The sequence below is a fragment of the Oncorhynchus masou genome, chromosome 31 (assembly GCF_036934945.1).
Source record: "Oncorhynchus masou masou isolate Uvic2021 chromosome 31, UVic_Omas_1.1, whole genome shotgun sequence".
NCBI lineage: Eukaryota > Metazoa > Chordata > Actinopteri > Salmoniformes > Salmonidae > Oncorhynchus > Oncorhynchus masou.
In genome coordinates, this window is record NC_088242.1 from 39,602,955 (window position 1) to 39,609,693 (window position 6,739).

Here is a 6,739-nt window from a genome sequence, read left to right on the forward strand (position 1 = left end):
GGTAAGGCTGATCGAGACCCCCAAACGTACCATGAACGCCCTCCAGACCCTCGACATGAATTGGGGACCCCGATTAGACACTATATCCTCAGGTACCCTGTAGTGCTGGAAGATGTGCGTAAACAAGGCCTCCGCAGTCTGTAGGGCCGTAGGGAGAAAGGGGCAGAGGAAGGAGACGGCAGGAATGAGAGAAACGATCCACAACAACCAGGATCGTAGTGTTTCCCTGTGATGGGGGTAGATCGGTCAGGAAATCGATCGACAGGTGCGACCATGGCCATTGTGGAACGGGTAAGGGGTGTAGCTTACCTCTGGGCAGGTGCCTAGGAGCCTTATTATACTGGGCGCACACCGAGCAGGAGGAAACCAGAGGAGGGGAGGGTGGGTGTCAAGGGTGACTTGTGGGCCGAATAGATCAGCCGGTCAAGGACAGCAGACGGAATGTACAGACGCCCAGGCTCTGCACGCAATGCCTGCTCAATGTCCGCATCCAGCTCCCACACTACCGGCGCCACCAGGCAGGAGGCCGGGAGTATGGGGGTAGGATCCATGGGACGCTCCTCTGTGTTGTCTTGACATTGGCCTGGGGGTTAGGTTTATGACATTCATAAATACCTCTTCTCCCCTTTTTCCTTTCTCTACCCTACTGATGTTACATTTGCAAAACCCTTGGTTAACATAGAGATTCTGGGAACATCAGAAGGTGGGGGGAAATGAACTATATTCTGGTTATCTGACCAATGGAACATATGCAGTGGTACTTAATGAATATGATGTCAGTTCGGTTGTCATCTGAGACATTCTCATTAATGATAAGATGACATAAACTCTACAGTGGAAAGTCTAGAGTTATCGGATTCACATGGAATTTTTGTTCAATTTAAATGTTTGAATATGAAATTATTCGTGATGGGATGAAATGGGATTTTAGCTTCTAAAATGTGAGATTTGGGTTTTCATAAGATAGGGCTCTGCTTAATCAGTGGCCCACCCCTGTGAAGGGACATGGGCTATAAAACTTTTCAAACACGTCCTCCTCTCCCTTCCTATATAAGCCCTTGACGACAATGTAACCTCCGTTTCCGAGGATGTAGAACGACGGTCCGATGTCAAAATGGTTCAGATAATAACTACAGAACGAAGCCAACATCAGCGTGAGCTTTGGTGGCGAATGGTATGACCTTTGAACTCTTATTCACTACAGAAGCGATACCTCCTAGCCATTGAGTTAGCAACAGCCGCTGCAAACGAGGGTTAGGAAGGAACAGACAGAGTATCCCTTCTACCACACAACGACGTTGCGACAACGTATTCAATTTACCAGCAGAGACATTCTTCAAAAGAACAAAGGCCTCGGTTGGGCAACACGGCCTTCCATCTACCACCAACCTACCGAAGTGCAGCTCAGATTAAACATTTATTGAATTTTCCTTTTCCAAATGGGTGGTAATTTAGAATGCATAAGATACTGTATTTGTGGCTCGATGACTCATTGCGAGCTCACAGAACAGAGCTCCGGGCAGCCGAGCGGAAATGGAGGAAAACTCGCCTCCCTGCGGACCTGGCATCCTTTCACTCCCTCCTCTCTACATTTTCCTCCTCTGTCTCTGCTGCTAAAGCCACTTTCTACCACTCTAAATTCCAAGCATCTGCCTCTAACCCTAGGAAGCTCTTTGCCACCTTCTCCTCCCTCCTGAATCCTCCTCCCCCTCCCCCCTCCTCCCTCTCTGCAGATGACTTCGTCAACCATTTTGAAAAGAAGGTCGACGACATCCGATCCTCGTTTGCTAAGTCAAACGACACCGCTGGTTCTGCTCACACTGCCCTACCCTGTGCTCTGACCTCTTTCTCCCCTCTCTCTCCAGATGAAATCTCGCTTCTTGTGACGGCCGGCCGCCCAACAACCTGCCCGCTCGACCCTATCCCCTCCTCTCTCCTCCAGACCATTTCCGGGGACCTTCTCCCTTACCTCACCTCGCTCATCAACTCATCCCTGACCGCTGGCTACGTCCCTTCCGTCTTCAAGAGAGCGAGAGTTGCACCCCTTCTGAAAAAACCTACACTCGATCCCTCCGATGTCAACAACTACAGACCAGTATCCCTTCTTTCTTTTCTCTCCAAAACTCTTGAACGTGCCGTCCTTGGCCAGCTCTCCCGCTATCTCTCTCAGAATGACCTTCTTGATCCAAATCAGTCAGGTTTCAAGACTAGTCATTCAACTGAGACTGCTCTTCTCTGCATCACGGAGGCGCTCCGCACTGCTAAAGCTAACTCTCTCTCCTCTGCTCTCATCCTTCTAGACCTATCGGCTGCCTTCGATACTGTGAACCATCAGATCCTCCTCTCCACCCTCTCCGAGTTGGGCATCTCCGGTGCGGCCCACGCTTGGATTGCGTCCTACCTGACAGGTCGCTCCTACCAGGTGGCGTGGCGAGAATCTGTCTCCTCGCCACGCGCTCTCACCACTGGTGTCCCCCAGGGCTCTGTTCTAGGCCCTCTCCTATTCTCGCTATACACCAAGTCACTTGGCTCTGTCATAACCTCACATGGTCTCTCCTATCATTGCTATGCAGACGACACACAATTAATCTTCTCCTTTCCCCCTTCTGATGACCAGGTGGCGAATCGCATCTCTGCATGTCTGGCAGACATATCAGTGTGGATGACGGATCACCACCTCAAGCTGAACCTCGGCAAGACGGAGCTGCTCTTCCTCCCGGGGAAGGACTGCCCGTTCCATGATCTCGCCATCACGGTTGACAACTCCATTGTGTCCTCCTCCCAGAGCGCTAAGAACCTTGGCGTGATCCTGGACAACACCCTGTCGTTCTCAACCAACATCATGGCGGTGGCCCGTTCCTGTAGGTTCATGCTCTACAACATCCGCAGAGTACGACCCTGCCTCACACAGGAAGCGGCGCAGGTCCTAATCCAGGCACTTGTCATCTCCCGTCTGGATTACTGCAACTCGCTGTTGGCTGGGCTCCCTGCCTGTGCCATTAAACCCCTACAACTCATCCAGAACGCCGCAGCCCGTCTGGTGTTCAACCTTCCCAAGTTCTCTCACGTCACCCCGCTCCTCCGCTCTCTCCACTGGCTTCCAGTTGAAGCTCGCATCCGCTACAAGACCATGGTGCTTGCCTACGGAGCTGTGAGGGGAACGGCACCGCAGTACCTCCAGGCTCTGATCAGGCCCTACACCCAAGCAAGGGCACTGCGTTCATCCACCTCTGGCCTGCTCGCCTCCCTACCATTGAGGAAGTACAGTTCCCGCTCAGCCCAGTCAAAACTGTTCGCTGCTCTGGCCCCCAATGGTGGAACAAACTCCCTCACGACGCCAGGACAGCGGAGTCAATCACCACCTTCCGGAGACACCTGAAACCCCACCTCTTCAAGGAATACCTAGGATAGGATAAGTAATCCTTCTCACCACCCCCCTTAATGATTTAGATGCACTATTGTAAAGTGGCTGTTCCACTGGATGTCAGAAGGTGAATTCACCAATTTGTAAGTCGCTCTGGATAAGAGCGTCTGCTAAATGACTTAAATGTAAATGTAAATGTATTTACGCTAGCACATTTTCGCCCTTTTGTTCCTCAGTCTTCCCGCTCTTTCACTCATACCCAGACCCTTTTCTTTTGTGTAACAAGCTGTCATATCTGTTCCACTCGCTAGGGACGTTTTCCTTTATGACGTAATTTGTAATCAAGTTGTGATTTAATTACAGTGGGGCAAAAAAGTATTTAGTCAGCCACCAATTGTGCATGTTCTCCCACTTAAAAAGATGAGAGGCCTGTAATTTTCATCGTAGGTACACTTCAACTATGACAGACAAAATGAGAAAAAAATTGTAGGATTGTAGAATTTTTAATGAATTTATTTGCAAATTATGGTGGAAAATAAGTATTTGGTCAATAACAAAAGTTTATCTCAATACTTTGTTATATACCCTTTGTTGGCAACGACAGAGGTCAAACGTTTTCTGTAAGTCTTCACAAGGTTTTCACACACTGTTGCTGGTATTTTGACCCATTCCTCCATGCAGATCTCCTCTAGAGCAGTGATGTTTTGGGGCTGTTGCTGGGCAACATGGACTTTCAACTCCCTCCAAAGATTTTCTATGGGGTTGAGATCTGGAGACTAGCTAGGCCACTCCAGGACCTTGAAATGCTTCTTACGAAGCCACTCCTTCGTTGCCCGGGCGGTGTGTTTGGGATCATTGTCATGCTGAAAGACCCAGCCATGTTTCATCTTCAATGCCCTCGCTGATGGAAGGAGGTTTTCACTCAAAATCTCACGATACATGGCCCCGTTCATTCTTTCCTTTACACAGATCAGTTGTCCTGGTCCCTTTGCAGAAAAACAGCCCCAAAGCATGATGTTTCCACCCTCATGCTTCACAGTAGGTATGGTGTTCTTTGGATGCAACTCAGCATTCTTTGTCCTCCAAACATGACGAGTTGAGTTTTTACCAAAAAGTTCTACTTTGGTTTCATCTGACCATATGACACTCTCCCAATCTTCTCCTGGATCATCCAAATGCTCTCCAACAAACTTCAGATGGGCCTGGACATGTACTGACTTAAGCAGGGGGACACGTCTGGCACTGCAGGATTTGAGTCCCTGGCGGCGTAGTGTGTTACTGATGGTAGGCTTTGTTACTTTGGTCCCAGCTCTCTGCAGGTCATTCACTAGGCCCCCCCGTGTGGTTCTGGGATTTTTGCTCACCGTTCTTGTGATCATATTGACCCCACGGGGTGAGATCTTGCGTGGAGCCCCAGATCGAGGGAGATAATCAGTGGTCTTGTATGTCTTCCATTCCCTAATAATTGCTCCCACAGTAGATTTCTTCAAACCAGGCTGCTTACCTATTGCAGATTCAGTATTCCCAGCCTGGTGCAGGTCTACAATTTTGTTTCTGGTGTCCTTTGACAGCTCTTTGGTCTTGGCCATAGTGGAGTTTGGAGTGTGACTGTTTGAGGTTGTGGACAGGTGTCTTTTATACTGATAACAAGTTCAAACAGGTGCCATTAACCTGTTGATGCTCTGGGGGCGCGATTTCATTTTTGGATGAAAAACGTTCCCGTTTTAAACAAGATATTTTGTCACAAAAAGATGCTCGACTATGCATATAATTGATAGCTTTCGAAAGAAAACACTCTGACGTGTCCAGAACTACCAAGATATTTTCTGTGCGTGCCCTAGAACGTGAGCTTCAGGCAAAACCAAGATGAGACGGCATCCAGGAAATGAGCAGGATTTTTGATTTTTGATTTTTGATTTTCCATTGTCTCCTTATATGGCTGTGAATGCGAGAGGAATGAGCCTGCCCTTTCTGTCGTTTCCCCAAGGCGTCTGCAGCATTGTGACGTATTTGTAGGCAGATCATTGGAAGATTGACCATAAGAGACCACATTTACCAGGTGTCCGCCCGGTGTCTTGCGCCGAAATTGGTGCGCAAAACTCAGCTGCCAGTATTTTTCCATGGGATACAGAGAGGAAAGCAAGCTTCCACGAACTGCATATCAATGAAGAGATATGTGAAAAAACACCTTGAGGATTGATTCCAAACAACGTTTGCCATGTTTCGGTCGATATTATGTAGTTAATCCGGAAAAAGTTTTACGTTGTAGGTGACTGAATTTTCGGGTCGTTTCGGTAGCCAGACGCAATGTAGAAAATGGAACGATTTCTCCTACACACAGACGCTTTCAGGAAAAACTGCGCATTTGGTATGTAACTGAGAGTCTCCTCATTGAAAACATCAGAAGCTCTTCAAAGGTAAATGATTTTATTTATTTGGTTATCTGGTTTTTGTGAAAATGTTGCGTGCTAAATGCTACTCAAAATGCTATGCTAGCTTTGCATACTCTTACACAAATTAGTCAATTTCTATGGTTCAAAAGCATATTTTGAAAATCTGAGATGACAGTGTTGTTAAGAAAAGGCTAAGCTTGAGAGCAGACGCATTATTTTCATTTTATTTGCGATTTTCAGAAATCGTTAACGTTGCGTTATGCTAATGAGCCTGAGGCTTTAGTCACGATCCCGGATCCGGGATGGGGAGTTCCAAGAGATTAATACAGGTAATGAGTGGAGGACAGAAGGTGTGTGAGAGCCAGAAATCTTTCTTGTTTGTAGGTGACCAAATACTTATTCTCCACCATAATTTGCAAATAAATTCATAAAAAATCCTACAATGTGATTTTCTGGATTTTTTCTCTCTCATTTTGTCTGTCATAGTTTAAGTGTACCTACGATGAAAATTGCAGGCCTCTCTCATCTTTTTAAGTGGGAGAACATGCACAATTGGTGGCTGACTAAATACTTTTTTTGCCCCACTGTTTGTTGGGTTTTCTCGCTGTCCTGGTATTTTACCTAAGGTTACTATATTGTTTTTATAGTTACGCCTGTTTGGGTATACTATCTTGTTCCTTTGATTTTGGACATTAAAGCGTGTTTTTTCCCGCATCCTTTGCTCTCTGCTCCTAACTCCACACCCTTTCACTCATTGAGCGTTACATATTGACTGCTATTGATGTAAAATATTACTAGGTCTTTAAGAGTTTATTCGGAAGATAGCAGCTCTATAAATATTATTTTGTGGTGCCCGACTCTCTAGTTAATTACATTTACATGATTAGCTCAATCACGTAATATTAATTACGGAGAAATTATTTTATAGAATAGCATGTCATATCTCTTAATCCGGCATAGCCAAAGACACAACAGTGTCATA